At 46.3% G+C, this 16,453-nt stretch overlaps 2 non-coding genes across 2 annotated transcripts; both read left to right on the top strand.

Moving 5' to 3' along the window:
- The first annotated feature begins 9,033 nt into the window (after positions 1-9,033).
- On the top strand, positions 9,034-9,106 carry Trnak-cuu (transfer RNA lysine (anticodon CUU)). Its single transcript has one exon. It is a non-coding gene; the product is annotated as a tRNA-Lys (tRNA).
- Positions 9,107-14,637: 5,531 nt separating this feature from the next.
- Positions 14,638-14,710, top strand: Trnak-cuu (transfer RNA lysine (anticodon CUU)). Its single transcript has one exon. It is a non-coding gene; the product is annotated as a tRNA-Lys (tRNA).
- The last annotated feature ends 1,743 nt before the right edge of the window (positions 14,711-16,453 follow it).

The following is a 16,453-nucleotide window of genomic DNA, read 5'->3' as shown; positions in this document are numbered from 1 at the left end:
AGAAAAAAAAATAATAAAAATAATAAAATAAAACAACCATAAATAACAAAGCTTGTTTGAGGGAGTGATTCAGGGACGGGACGGGGGAGACATTGCGGCCAGGCCTCGAGTTCCGACCCCTGCCCGCCTTGTCTCCACCTACTTATAACCGAACACTCTTTAACTTAAACAAAAAAAAGTTGGAAAAAAAGGTCGGTAGGGCATGAGACTCTTAATCTCAGGGTCGTGGGTTCGAGCCCCACGCTGGGCGAAACGGAATTTTGTTCCGCTGCAGATGTAAATTACCGTTTTTCTGATTAACGTGATGTAATGGAAATAGCAACTTTAAACTTTGCCTACGTCTCTGTCAGTCGCAAGGAAACTGTATTTGAAGGTGAAGGTGATTTTGTAGACATGTGTGAAAGACATGTTCTGAAATGCAAGTGTTGTTGTTTGGAGAGGACATCGGTTACGTGTCAGATGTGTAGCCAAGCAGTAATGGGTCGCCATAGCTGCAAATATTAGTCGGTAATATGAAGTGTTGTCAGAGGAAGTCTGATGATGCAGACGACCGTAAGGACCAAGTACGCAAAAGCACTGCTAGGCCGCGCCTCTTTAGCTCAGTGGTAGAGCACTGGTCTAGTAAACAAAGGGTCGTAAGTTCCGTTCTCAAAGGAGGAAGTCGAATTTTGGAAATCAGTTACGCGTCGTGGCCGTATAGCAAACAGTATCTGTGATGACGAACAATTAGCGACATGCCTTTTATTAAGAATTACTCTCAGATGTGATTAAGGCGAATGGTTCAGATAAAGCCTTTGCCAAAGCGGTACAGCATAAGGTGGGACAAGGCAGTCTGAATTACATTTTATAGATGTATTTCTCACATATGTCAGAGCCTCTCGCGGTCGTCGTCGTCGTCGTCGTCGTTGTCGTCGTCGCCGTCGCTTCTGCAGAAGTAGCAAATGGCCATCGTAGCAAATGCGGCGGGGGACGCCCTGCCTTCGATTCAGTATGCACAAAGTGTGTGGTCTTGTTTCCCAGTCTATATTTGGTCGGTCACGTAAGAGGTTGAATGTAACGAATGGGTGGGAAATAGCAAGGGGCAGCGGCTGTCTAGAACGAAAACACAAATCATCAGGGGTGTGAGCGTTTCGAGATGAGTCATATACAAGTTGGCATTGGTCGTCAGTGACCGTGTGGCCTAGTGGATAAGGCGTCGGACTTCGGAGCTGAAGATTACAGGTTCGAATGCTGTCACGCTCGTGTTTTATCAGTTCTGAAAAAGAAACATACCGTTTTTATGTAGCAATTGAGCAGTACGAAACCGTCTGAATGTTGCTGTTGACCATTTTCTGCTTGGAGATGCTCTTGAGCTTGAAACACACACAACAAGACCGGTGTTAACTAGCGAAATGGTTGGCAGAGTGCCGTCACCGCGAATTTTCACTGGCACTTGCACATCTAAAACAACGTCAGACAGTAACTCGTTCGCCCTTTGAGTAACATCAAGTATGAGTGTTAATTTTGACGCCACTAGCTCTGCAGGATGTCATGCAATTCCTTTACCTCTCAGAAATGATTATGAAATAAAAGTGAAGTACGTGACGAGTGTGACGTTAGGAAAATATTAGGCAGCATGGAGAGATTCAGTATGGGACCACCCAACCCAAACGAGTACTATGTGACGTGCTACCAGCCAGGAATTCACCGAGGGAACCGGCTATTTCAGTCGGTACAGCATGAGACTCTTAATCCCAGGGTCGTAGGTTCGAGCCCCACGCTGGTCGGAGCGGAATTTTGTTCCGCTGCAGATGTAAATTGCCGTTTTTCTGATTAACGTGATGTAATGGAAATAGAAACTTTAAACTTTGCCTACGTCTCTGTCAGTCGCAAGGAAACTGTATTTGAAGGTGAAGATGATTTTGTAGACATGTGTGAAAGACAAGTTCTGAAATGCAAGTGTTGTTGTTTGGAGAGCACATCGTTTACGTGTCAGATGTGTAGCCAAGCAGTAATGGGTCGCCATAGCTACAAATATTAGTCGGTAATATGAAGTGTTGTCAGCTGAAGTCTGATGATCCAGACGACCGCAAGGACGAAGTACGCAAGAGTACCGCTAGACCGCTCCTCTTTAGCTCAGTGACAGTTCCGCTTCAGACGTCGTGCAGTGTGGACGTGCCTAGTCTTCCGCTCCGCCGTAGCGTTACGTATAGTGGGATATCGTTGGGTTATGTGTAGTGTTGTACCTTTTGTGAGTTTTTCTCCGTCGTTGTTTCGTTCTTTGTGTTACTTTCTGTGTGTATTTCAGTGTTTTTTTGTGTAGCGGTTTAGACCGCGTAGTTTTTGAAAATGTCGTCTCAGGTTATTCCTCGTCAGGCTACAGTTAGTTTTGCTTTTGACAAGGCCACCCGCCATGTGGAACCTAGTTCCCTTGAGATTCATGATTGGTTAGTAGATACCTTTGGCATTCATTCCGATCAGGTGCACACTGCCTATTTTGATACAGAACTCTATGTTAAATTTATGGACCCCCTTCAGGTTGATAAAATTATTTCCAAATTTGGTCATCAGGTTCTCTTTCGGCATCGGGATGGTTCTGTCAGTACCGTACTGCTTTCAAATGCTTCCATTACGTACACCAGTATTCGTGCTTACAACCTTCCGCCGGAGGTTGATAATGTGTATCTTAAGGAGTGTTTACTCAAGTATGGTGATGTTAAGAGTATTCGCCTTGAACGCTGATCCAGCCAACATCGCCTGCAGTGTTACAGTGGCATTCGTTCCGTCGAAATGCACGTGAAGCAGAATATTCCCTCGCACCTGCAGATCGGTGGATATCGTGTCCATGTAACATATAGTGGTCAGGTTGGCACCTGTTTTTTGTGTAATGAGAGTGGCCACGTGCGTACCAACTGTCCGCGGAGGTTTTTTTGTGTTAAAAAATTCTCTCGAACAGCGTCGCAAGTTAACGGTCGCTGACCTCGTTGCCGGTGGTTCTGCTCTTGGTGTCGAACAGTCCAGTGGTAGTAGCGCCCAGCCGCAGGTTTTGCACGCCCCTGACACAGAATTTCCTCCTTTGCGTGCAAAATCTGATGTTGTTCAGTCTGTTCCTCAGGTGGGTGTGCCGCTTTTGAATAATAAACGGCGTCGCGCACAAGATGGAAATAGTACGGATGAGGATCTCCCCGAGATGACCCACTCCGAGAGACCGACATCCTCCGAGCCACAGAGTAGTGTAGATGCTCCCTGTTCCCCTGAAGTAGCTGTTCCAGTAGCGGCTGCTGACGCCCCTCCGGCTTCCGACGCGGCTTCTCTCGAGTCGGCTCGTCGGTCGGGCCTGTTGGCGCCGCCTTCCGAACCGACTTCGTTGTCACAACAAGTTGAGTCGCAATAACTTCCTGCTTCGCTGCCCCACACCTCTGCCAGCGGAGCTGCTCCGCTTCCTTCCAACTTAGCAGCTTCGGAGCTTCCTGCTCACGTTTCACCTCCGTGTAGTCCATGTTTGCCGGAAGCTAGTATTGGTGTAGACCAGTCCGTTTCGTCGGATGTTTCCCCCGCGACGCCGGACCCTGACTGTGGACCGGCGCGGGTGGTGTCGGATACAGAACTTGACCCTCCCACGTCACCGGGGGCTGCCGCTTCCTTGCCCGTCAGCCGACGCAAGTTGCGCGTTCAGCCGAACGTCAATGCTGTTCGTAAAAAACCGAAACGTAAGGGATCCGTGGAAGGGGGTAGCAGTCCCCCTCCCTCGGATGCCTCCGTCTCCCCTGATATGGACTGTGATGTTGATGCGTCGGTGTAGGTGGTTTCTTCTCTCGCTTTTCTCTCCATGGTTCAAGCATACACCTTTATTACCTTAAATGTTAACCGTATTGAGTCTCTCGTTCGCATTGCCTCTTTACGGCAGTTTCTCTACGACTCCTGTGCGGACGTAGTATTTTTGCAGGAAGTATTGTTTTCTGATCTCTCTCTACCTGGATTTCAACTGTTTTTAATGTCGCACCGGAAAATTCAACAGGAACTGCTCTTTTCTTTCGAGAAGGTATTCCTGTTACCGACATTGAATTCCTTGACTCTGGCCGTGGGATTGGTTGTCGTCTTTTTGATATCTGCCTAGTTGTTTTGTATGCCCCCTCTGGTTCGGGTCGCACTGTGGCTCGATTGCGCTTTTATAAGGAAGAGCTTATTTATCTTTTGCGCAAGAGTCCTCGGAGTCTCCTGCTCGGAGGCGATTTTAATTGTGTTTTACGCCCTGAAGACGAGTCCCCGACTTTTAATTATTGCCGAGATCTACATGACTTGGTTCGTACGATGCACCTGCGTGATGTTTGGGAACACAAATATCCCACCCTGGTGAAATTTACGTTTTTTACCGCGTCCTCATGCAGTAGACTCGACAGATTCTACTTCTCTGATTTTTTATGTGATAACCTACTTTCTGTCGATGTTATTCCTACTAGTTTTTCTGACCATTGTGCTTTTACTGCAACTGTAAATCTTAGTCACCAACCAGCAAAACTTTCTCGTTCCCAGTGGATGTTAAATGTTTCCCACCTTGCCGACAGTGCCATTGATGAAGTTGTAAGTGCCGTGTGGGAGCGATGTCTTCGCTCTGTCCCGCGTTACCCCTCCTTGCTCGTTTGGTGGACTGCGTTTGCCAAGCCCAAGATTCGTCAGTCTTTGATTTTTTACTGTGCCGCAAGGGCGCGTGATTTTAAGAACACGTATGAATTTTACTACTGTGTCCTGCGTGAACTGTATGACGCGGCGGGTCCTTCTCCTCTGCGGATCCATGATGTTCGTCGTATTAAAGCCAAGCTCTTGACCCTCAAACGACGACAATTGGATGGTCTGCGAGTAATGTCGAAAACTCACTCTCTTGTTGAAGGTGAACTGACTTCTTTGTACCACCTGCTGCGGCATCAGACTCGACGTCGTCGCTCCTTCATCTCTTCTCTTATGGTGGGTGATGGACAACAGCTTATTGCACAGGAGGAAGTGACTCGTGCTCTTCATCAGTATTACGCTAGTCTCTATTCTGCCGATGATTCTGGTGCGTCACTTTCTGATGATGTTCTTGAGGATCTTCCTGCGACGATCTCGCCTGACGCGAACGGCGACTTTCTCCGGGAGTTCCAGGTAGATGATGTTTTTGATTTTATTGCTTGCTCTCCGTCCGGTAAATCGCCGGGTCCAGACGGCCTGCCTAAAGAATTTTATCTCCGTTTTTGGCCTCTTTTGGGTGGCACTTTCACTCAGATTTTAAATTACATTGTCAGGGGGATGGATGTGCCAGCCGATTTTAAAGTAGGGAAAATTGTTTTAATTCCGAAGTCCACTGGTCGTTTATCTGCTGCCAATCTTCGTCCGCTCACATTGCTGAACTTTGATTACAAGACAGCTGCTAGAGCGTTAAATAGTCGATTGTCTTCTCTGCTTCGGCGTGTGATTGGTGCACATCAATGTTGTTTTCCTTGTAGATCTATTGTGACCCCAGTAGCCGAATATCGGGATGTTGTCTCGGTTGCGGCGGTTACAAATGTTCATTGTGCCTTTGCTTTCCTCGATTTTTATAAGGCTTTTGATCACGTCAGTCATGTGTTTTTAGATCGTGTTTTAGATACAATAGGTTTTAACGCTTCATCACGTGGTGTTCTCGGCAATTTGTATAGGGGAATAACTGCTCGGGTGTCAGTCAATGGGCAGCTGACGCCGCCCATTGCTATCCGCCGAGGGGTACCTCAGGGTAGTCCGCTCTCTATGTCTCTATTCATATTGTCCCTGGAACTGCTGCTTCGGACTCTTGCTTTCAAGCTTCAGGGTATGACCCTCTCTGGTGGGAAGCTCACTGTTAAGGCGTACGCGGACGATGTCGTTGTTCTCCTCCGTCAACGTGATGATATCACATTGTTGAAAGGGGCAGTTGATGCATACTGTTGTGTCTCTGGAGGGCGTCTCAATCAGGGTAAATGTAAGTTCCTTGATATTCGAGGGTTTCGCGATGCTGGTGTCCCTTGGGCCACTTTTGTCGATCGCCATACGTCATTGGGGATTACCATTGATCGGTGTCCAATAAAAATGGCGGCTCTTAATTGGAAATCTGTCACCGAGAAGATACAGGGGGCTCTGATGGTCCATGAGCAGCGCTCTGCTACCATTTTGCAAAAAGTCAGAATTTTAGACACATACGTGTTATGTAAAGCCTATTATGTTGCTCAGCTGTTCCCACTTCCCATTATGGTGGCGAAAAGGTTGCGCCAATTATCTAGCAGGTTTATATGGAAGGGTCATCTATTCAAGTTGCGTTACGAGGTTATGACGAAACCGCGTATCTCCGGAGGCTTGGGCCTCACTGACATTACTCGCAAGACATCTGCCTTGTACGTCCACCGTACGACTCTAATTGTTACGCAAGAAGTGACTTCAATTACATCCAGACTTTTTACTGTTCTGCGTCCGAAGAGCCTTGCTCCACCTGCCGACGTCGGTCGCCTCAATTTTAAGTTGAAACACGTCCGGGAATTTTATATTGCGGTTAGTTACCTCGGTGACGTCTTCTTGCGACGACCGGTGCCAACGACCAAGAGCTTGATTGCCCGTTGTGAGGGGCTGGCTGGTCCCAATCCAATCGAACTGGCGTCTCCATCAGTGTCCTGGAGGAACGTCTGGAAGAATGTTAGTCTGCCGATCCACTCTATGGCTGTGGCGTCCACGTGGTATAGGGTAGTTAATGGTTTGGTCCCCACCAACGTACGACTGCACCGTATTGGTCTTTCCGACACGGACAACTGCACTCGGTGTGGTCTCCTGGACACACTTGAGCATCGATTCACCTGCAGTGGGCACCTTGCTAATTGGCTTTGGCTCAGGAAACAACTGGCTTTTGTCACTAGGACTGCTGAAACCGCTTATACCATTGACATCATCGTACGGCCCGAATCTTCCTTTTATCCGTGAACGAAGCTCAATACCGTTATATGGTTGCTTGGACACTTCGTACATTTTGTCAATAGTTGTCATGAAGAGGAAGAACACCTAACGTTTCGGCAGTACATCGTTACTGCTTACTGGAACCGACTGCGCTTGCCAGGACTCCGTAAAAATTTTGCAAATATGCTTAGCCTGACATTTGAAAGGGAGGGTGTTGGCTAAGGTCGCCTGTGTGAGCAGATTTCTTTTATACTGTAGCTGGTTTTGCCGCCTTTATGTAAAATTCTTCTCTACACCTGGACTGAAGTTTACGTGGACCTTTAGGGCGAACAAGAGAAACAAACGTAAGACCAAGAACCGAGACAGTAGGGGAAAGTACGACGCCGTTGTACAGGTGCCATTCGGAAACAGGACGGTGGAATCATCGTGGCCAGGCATCGGGTTTCGACCCCTGCCCGCTTTGTTTCCGTAGGCCTGAATCTGATTGTCACCCCTAACTTTTAAACAATGGCAGACGAAAACGACACAAAATAATGGTAAAAAAAAGAAAAAAAACGGGGCAGAGCACTGGTCTTGTAAACCAGGGGTCATAAAAAAAAAGTGGCTAGGATACCTGGCTCTCACCCAGTATTAAAAAAAAAAAAGTGGTAGAGCACTGGTCTAGTAAACCAGGGGTCATGGGTTCCATTCTCACAGGAGGAAGACGAATTTTGGAAATCAGTTGCGCATCGTGGGCGTATAGCAAACAGTATCTGTGATGACGAACAATTAGCGACAGGCGTTTTATTAAGAATTACTCTCAGATGTGATTAAGGCGAATAAAAAAAAAGTGGCTAAGATTCCTGGCTCTCACCCAGGAGGCCCGGGTTCGATTCCCGGTACCGGAAATGCACATTTTGTTGCTCCTCTTATGCGACTTGTCCCGACTTAGCTCGACTGGCGCTCTGCTGACGCTTGCAGAAAACTACGTAAAATATGGTTCGCGGCCTCAATTGACGGCAAAAAAAAAAAAAAAAAGTGGTAGAGCACTGGTCTAGTAAACTAGGGTCGTGAGTTCCATCCTAACAGGAGGAAGACGAATTTTGGAAATGAGTTGCGCAACGTGGCCGTATAGCAAACAGTATCTGTGATGAATAACAGTTAGCGACAGGCGTTTTATTAAGAATTACTCTCAGATGTGATTAAGGCGAATGGCGCAGATAAAGCATTTGCCAAAGCGGTGCAGCATAAGGTGGGACGAGGCAGTCTGAATTACATTTTATAGATGTATTTCTCACATATCTCAGAGCCTCTCGCGGTCGTCGTCGTCGTCGTCGTCGTCGGTCGTCGGTCGTCGGTCGTCGCCGCCGCCGCTTCTGCAGAAGTAGCAAATGGCCATCGTAGCAAATGCGGCTAGGGACGCCCTGCCTTCGATTCCGAATGCACAAAGTTTGTGGTCTTGTTTCCCAGTCTATATTTGGTCGGTCTCGTAAGAGGTTAAATGTAACGAATGGGTGGGAAAGAGCAAGGGGTAGCAGCTGTGTAGAACGAAAACACAAATCCTCAGGGGTGTGAGCGTTTCGAGATGAGTAGTATACAAGTTATACTTGGTCGTCAGTGACCGTGTGGCCTAATGGATAAGGCGTCGGACTTCGGATCTGAAGATTACAGGTTCTAATGCTGTCACGGTCGTGTTTTTCCAGTTCTGAAAAAGAAACATACCGTTTTAATGTAGCAATTGAGCAGTACGAAACCGTCTGAATGTTGCTGTTGACCATTTTCTGCTTGGAGATGCTCTTGAGCTTGAAACACACACAACAAGACCGGTGTTAACTAGCGAAATGGTCGGCAGAGTGCCGACACCGCGAGTTGTGACTGGCACTTGCACATCTAAAACAACGACGAGAAAGTAACTCGTTCGGCTTTTGAGTCACATAAAGTATGTGTGTTAATTTGTACGCCACTAGCTCTGCATGCTGTCATGCAATTTCTTTACCTCTCAGAAATGATTATGACATAAAAGTGAAGTACGTGACGAGTGTGACGTTAGGAAAACATTAGGCAGCATGGAGAGATTCTGTATGGGACCACCCAACCCAAACGATTACTGTGTGACGTGCTACCCGGTAGGTATTCACCGAGGCAGCCCGGCTAGCTCAGTCGGTACAGCATGAGACTCTTAATTTCAGGGTCATGGGTTCGAGCCCCAAGCTGGATGGAACGGAATTTTGTTCCGCTGCAGATGTAAATTACCGTTTTTCTGATTAACGTGATGTAATGGAAATAGCAACTTTAAACTTTGCCTACGTCTCTGTCAGTCGCCAGGACATCTTTCGATTGTCAGTAGCACCGTTTTCGTTAAATTAGCGAGATCCGACATGTGCGAGAAAATTGTTGCATCTTGTGGTGGTATCCTAACGTTTAAACATAGCGATGGAAATGTGGGAGAAGTTGTTATTTCGCATGCCGGCCTAGGAATACGAACCGTTCGAATTTTTGAACTTCCATTTGAAATAACCAGTGAACAGATAAACGCAGTGCTTTGTCCTTGCGGTAAAATCATAAGCAATATTGCGGAACGCTGGTCTAGTGCACATAAATTCCCAGTTCTTAACGGGGTGCGGCAAATAAGAATCGAGCTGCAGAATTACATCCCGTCTTATGTTCACGTTTGCGTGTATCGTGCGATAGTAATGTACGATGACCAGCCTCGAACATGTGCAGCATGCAACTCGACAGGTCACGTGCAAGCCGAATGCATGCAGAGGCGAGTGGCGCAGCTGTCTATCGGCGGGGCTGCCACGCCCCCCTGAATGACAACACTGTCTGTAACGTATGTGGCCGTGGCGCGTGTGCTTTCGGCTATACCCACGGTCCCAGAAGTTAGTGAAACCACTGAACTGCCTGCGACTGTGAGACGAATAGAGACTGCTGAAACGCCTGATCAGAGTCAACCTAAACCAGTAGAAATATCGACGTCTATCGTAGTCACCGAAGAACGGGCATCTGCGTTGCAAACGGCTGCGTCTCCACCGGCCTATGCTACTCCACGGGGGCAATCTCAAGCAGGTGATGATAAAAGCCCACAAAAGTGTGCATCTCCCAGAAAAACTAAAAAACGGAGAGTTGCCCGCCAGGGTGCCGAACTGATTGCACCGGTTCTGCGCGAAAAGGCTAAACAGATCGGTGAACAAATCAGTGCAAAAGCATCTGATAGCACAAACCATGATCATCCCTCAGCTAGTTTACCATCAGTCCTTGACAATGTCTCAGATGCTCTACCTCTGAACCCCGAACAGTCAGCTACACTTCGAGCCGACCGTGATAACCACATGATCGACCTCTATCCTGTTGAAGCGTCAATAACCACCTCGACAGGCCCACAGCCAACTAGTTGGGCAGACGATACAGAATCCAATGTCGAAGTAGACAGTATGGATACTTCAGAAACGGTGACAGCCATAACTTCGGTCCCCAAGGACGACGATGTTAATGAGAAAGGTAACGCCTCGACAGAAACTACTGTGCAAAAAGAACTCGCGACATCCATTTTCAAACGGAGAATATTTTTAATTCTGCCTTTACAGTGACTGTCCATAGATGTTTTTAAATTGCTTGCACAGTGCATTTTCGACGTGGTTTGCTTTTCCAGCGCTATTTATGATTGATATTGGACGGGTTTTAGGCATTGCTTCTGTTTAGTCACCCACAATTCAGCCACAGGCCTATCGACTTGCTACTCTAAATATTAATAAGATACGTAGCGCTTGTAAATTACAACATTTAAAGGACTTTTTATATGCAGCTGATGTAGACATTTTATTTGTCCAAGAAATAACAGAGGTCGGACTTGATTGCATACCAGGTTATAATGTGATTACTAATCCTGGAGCCGGTTGTGAACTAGGTACAGCTTTTATTGCCAAGGAAGGTATTATTATCACTGACGTCACAGAATTGCCGAACAGTAGGGGCATTGCGGGCACTTTTTATAAAAACAGACTAATTAATGTATATGCCCCATCCGGTTCCAGTAATAGACGTCAAAGAGCAGATTTTTTTAAAGGAGAAATAGTTCCAATCTTTGGCGTCCGCCACGACAATGTTATCTTCGGAGGTGACTTTAACTGTGTCATCAGTGCAAAGGACCAGACTCCCAATCTTAACAGATCACTTGAACTGGAACGAATTGTACGAGACTTACGCTTAATTGACTCTTGGGAGCTCAAGCATGGGGCTGCACCTGGGTTTACCCATATTACGACCCATTCGGCAAGCCGTCTCGATCGAATTTATGTCACACCTAATTTGAGGAATAACATTCTGCAGTCAGAAGTATGGCCAGTGGCGTTCTCAGATCATGCTGCATACATCTGTACTATCACTCTAGACCGACAACGAACGTATCGATACAGGGGCCTGTGGAAATTAAATATTTCACATCTTCAAGACTCGGCGTGTCAAGAAGCCTTCCTCCAAACCTGGCGAGAATGTGAACAGAGATTTGCCTCTTACAATACAGCCATTGATTGGTGGCTCAGGTGCGCCAAACCTAAAATTAGGTGGTGTTTCATGAACTACGCACGGGAAAAGAGCTTTTGGCTTCACAGGACGATCCATTTCTATTTTCATTGTCTGCGGGAACTGTATGCGCTCGGCACTTCGGCCGTCGAGCAATGTAAACGAATTAAGAAAATCCAGGCCAAAATCCTAACCCTAAGGAGGACGCAGCTAGAAGGCTATAAAGTCAGGTCGCGGGTCCAGACTACTGCACACCAAGAACTCACCTCAGTCTACCATATGATCCAAGAAAGTAGGAAAGGATCCCGTAAAATTCTGACGGAGTTAACTGCTGAGGATGGCGCAACGCTGACTAAGCACAATGAGATTAAGGCGGCGGTGCTAAACTACTTCACCACCTTGATGTCAAAAATAGAAATTAACGTGCAAGTGCGGGACGATCTTTTGAATAATTTGCACAACAGAGTCAGTCTCGCGAACGCGGAACAGCTATTAGCCGTGGCAACCGAAGACGACGTGGAATATGTCATCTGGGAAAGTGCTAAGAATAAATCCCCCGGACCTGACGGAATTCCCGCCGAATTCTATCAAAAATTCTGGAACACCATAAAGGCGAAGATCACTTGCATGTGTAACGAACTTCTAGACCACAACAACGTGATCCCCACCAGCTTCTGTGAAGGCGCAATCGTTCTAATTAAAAAAAACTCAGGCGGTGCCAACGTAAAAAATCTAAGACCGATAACGCTGCTCAACAGCGACTATTAAATCTTTGCGAGACTATTGGCCCAAAGGCTGAAATCCACGATGACCAGCATCATTGGACCTTACCAGACCAGCGTGGGCAAGGATCGGAAAATTCAACAGACTTTATGCGACTACCGTGATTTAATCTCCATTGCGGAAGTCTGTAAACTGAAATGTTCCATCATGTCCTTAGATTTCGACAAAGCCTTTGACAGGGTAAACCACCAGTATCTCTTTCGTACCATGTCTGCGATGGGTTTTCCACCTGGGTTCGTTGCCATTATACAACAGATGGTAGCGACTAATTCATCCAGAATCATCATCAATGGCCAGCCTACGAGAGCAATAGAGATAGTCATTTCCGTCAGGCAGGGCTGCCCAATGTCCATGGCGCTTTTTGCGATTGCCATTGAGCCTTTGTTAGCTACCCTGACGAAAAGTTTACAGGGCATCGTCATACATGGATCCCGAGTTGTGTGCAAGGCGTATGCAGACGATGTCGGTTTCCTTATCATAAATAGAACTGAAGTGGAAACCGCACTACAGACAGTCAGGCAATATGAGCAAGCGTCCGCTGCACAACTAAACTGAACAAAGTCTGGAATATTCAATATTGGCCGCGGCCTAGGATCGCGCCCTCACAGGCAACTACGTCAGCTGAAGATCTTCAAGTGTCTTGGAATTGATTTTCAGCGTAGTATCCGGCACACAATTGCAACCAACTATAGAAAGCTTCTACAGACTATTCGTGAAGGCATACGGGAACACAGTGTACGAAAACTAAATGAAATTCAGAAAGTCACGGTCGCAAATGTATATCTCACCTCAAAACTCAATTATATCGCTCAAATTTTACCAATGTCTGCACTCACTGCAAAACGAATTATGTCAGCATTAGGACAGTTTGTCAGCCATCGTCACATTTTTAAAGTTCAGTTTGACACCTTAACGCTGGCCACAAAAAATGGTGGCTTAAAGCTTGTCGATGTTGGAAAGAAGGCGCAAGCTTTATACATATCAAAAACTTTCCACCAGTGGAAACACTCAGCTGATAGTCTCGCTGCTCACCTGCTTACTGAGATAGCTCCGGCCAACCTCAGTCCACCCATCACGGTGCAACATATTCCAAACGGACTTTATCATTTAAAACGGTTTTTATTGGAGTACAGTTATGCACAGACAAGGATCCCCGTACAAGCAATGACGGCAGTGAAACGCGTGTACCAGGAACTCATGAAAGATAAGAAGCCAAATAACGTCGAAGACAAATACAATTTTTACGACTGGAAGGTAATCTGGGTGAACATCCATTGTCCACACTAGCCGTCAACAATGCATGCCACTTGGTATTTCGCAGTTAACAGAAAATTGGCCACTAACTCCAAACTACATAACATACACCTCGCAGAATCACCTTTATGCATCACGTGTAATTTAATAGATACTGATGAACACAGATTTGTGTGCGACAAAGTAAAAGATATATGGGCATATATTACGAACAAGTTGGCGCTCATCAGCAGAACATCTCCCAGATATATAACGCCTGCTGCCATTCTAACGCCGGATGATACTCCGTACCCACGGACGAGAAGGAACGCACTAAACTGGGTAAAATCCGCTACAGTACACTACTTATTTACAAAAGAAGAAAAGAGTAAAGAAGACTTCTGGGTCTATCTTACAACTCAGCACCATCTGCTAATGAAAACACAAAACTACAAGGATCACTTCGCCAACTACCTGCTCAAAACTGTGACGTAAAATAAAGAAACTAACAGGTCAACTGATTGAATTTCATGTTACAGAACGTTCAGCAGATATTCACTGCAAAAAGGCGGACCATCTATAAGGCGAATAATATATCATGTTGACCGACTCCCAAGTTACAACCATATTGAAGGATTCGATTGGCAAGATTTTCAAGCTTCATCTCGTAAGCAGAAGAAAAATAATATTAATAATAAAAATGGATAAGGCGGCGGTCTTCGGATCCAAAGATTGCAGGTTCAAATCCTGTCACGGTCGTTTTTTTCCAGTTCTGAAAAAGAAACATACCGTTTTAGTGTAGCAATTGTGCTGTACAAAAACCGTCTGAATGTTGCTGTTGACCATTTACTGCTTGGAGATGCTCTTGAGCTTGAAACACACACAACAAGACCGGTGTTAACTAACGAAATGGTCGGCAGAGTTCCGTCGCCGCGAGTTTTGACTGGCACTTGCACATCTAAAACAACGTCGGAAAGTAACTCGTTCGGCTTATGAGCCACATCAAGTATGTGTGTTAATTTTGACGCCACTAGCTCTGCAGGTTTTCATTCAATTCCTTTACCTCTCAGAAATGATTATGAAATAAAAGTGAAGTACGTGACGAGTGTGACGTTAGGAAAACATTAGGCAACATGGAGAGATTCTGTATGGGACCACCCAACCCAAACGAGTACTGTGTGACGTGCTGCCCGGCACATATTTACCGAGGCAGCCCGGCTAGGTCAGTCGCTAGAGCATGAGACTCTTAATTTCAGGGTCGTGGGTTCGAGCCCCACACTGGGCGAAACGGAATTTTGTTCCGCTGCAGATGTAAATAACCGTTTTTCTGATGAACGTGATGTAATGGAAATAGCAACTTTAAACTTTGCCTAGGTCTCCGTCAGTCGCAAGGAAACTGTATTTGAAGGTGAAGGTGATTTTGTAGACATGTGAGAAAGACATTTTCTGAAATGCATTTGGTGTTGGTTAGAGAGTACATCGGTTACGTGTCAGATGTGTAGCCAAGCAGTAATGGTTCGCCAAAGCTGCAAATATAAGTCGGTGATATGAAGTGTTGTCAGCTGAAGACTGATGATCGAGACGACCGTAAGGACGAAGTACACAAAAGAACCGCTAGGCCGCGCCTCTTTAGCTCAGTGGAAGTCGCGCCTGTGACACCGTGCTGATCGGACGTGTAAAGTGCTCCACTCCGCCACGTGTTTACAAGTCGTGATAACAACTTAAGTTTTCTCTTTATCGTGAAGTGTTTTTATTTAGTGTATATTGTTCTTGAGTTTGATTTTCATTCTTGTGTTCTTCTAGCGGTTCCTTTGCTAGTTATCGTTTTGCAATGTCCAGGTTATTTCCTAGAAAGTGTACACTCTGATTTGAATTTGACAAGTCTACCCGTTCTGTGCAGCCTAGTTCCTTGGAAATACCAGATTGGGTTGTGGATGTCATTGGAATTACCTCTGATCAAGTGCACACGGCGTATTATGATACCGAGCAATATTGCTTCTTTGTAAAATTGCTGAATCCTGTATTACTGGAAAAGATTCTGACGAAACACGGAGGGAGAGCTGTTTTTCGACACCGGGACGAGTCTGTAAGTACTGTGCTCATTTCCAATGCCGATGTGGAGTATACCAATGTGCGTATCTTTAACCTACCCCTTGAAGTAGAAAATTGTTATCTGAAGGAAGTTCTGTCCAAATTCGGGGATATCAAGCAGATTCGTAACGAACGGTGGTCAAACCAGCACAGGTTACAATGTTACAGTGGCGTCCGATCAGTAGAAATGCATATAAAGCAGAATATACCCTCGCATGTTACCGTTTGTGACTATAGGGCTCATGTTACTTACAGTGGCCAAACTCCCACATGCCATATATGTAATGAGAGTGGTCACCTGCGTCATGACTGTCCCAGGCGAATGTTTGTGCTAAAAAATTCGCTACAGAAGCGTAAAAGTCTTACGTTGGCTGATGTAGTTTCGGATAACCCTATCGTAGAGGGTGAGGTCCCTAGTTCTGCCGTACCTTCGGAAGAGCTAAAAGAATTTCGCCCTGAAGAGTTTCCAGCTCTGGTTAGGAGAGACAATGGTGCTAAGCCACCCACGAAGGTCGATGCCACGACTAATAAGAGGCGTTGAACTTGTGACAGCCGTGACTCTGATGATAAAACCTTCAGTGCGCACGAGACCGCGGAATCTGTCGTACGGGGGATCGCTTCGGATACTAAAGTTATAACCGGTGCAGCGATTTTGGACGATTCTTCTACCGCAATTTCAAGCGTCGATACTTCCGTCGACGCCGTTCAGTTACCACAGGCTCATGTCTCAGAACTTCCGCAACAGCACACTCAGGAAGGTCAACAAGTAGATGTGGCTCACGTATCTACTGGAAGTACTCACATCGCGGCTCGCCGTGATGGTATACAAACAATGTCTCCGGGAGCGGACGGTACACAACACGTGGCAACTGCTCCGACCCTAGCCTCAGAACAACATGAATGTCAGCAACTCCGCGACGGTATACAAACACAGCAG

The sequence above is a fragment of the Schistocerca gregaria genome, unplaced genomic scaffold (genome assembly GCF_023897955.1).
Source record: "Schistocerca gregaria isolate iqSchGreg1 unplaced genomic scaffold, iqSchGreg1.2 ptg000077l, whole genome shotgun sequence".
NCBI classification, from domain to species: domain Eukaryota; kingdom Metazoa; phylum Arthropoda; class Insecta; order Orthoptera; family Acrididae; genus Schistocerca; species Schistocerca gregaria.
Note: the sequence above shows the minus strand (reverse complement) of the source record. Positions and strands in the feature narration are given on the sequence as shown.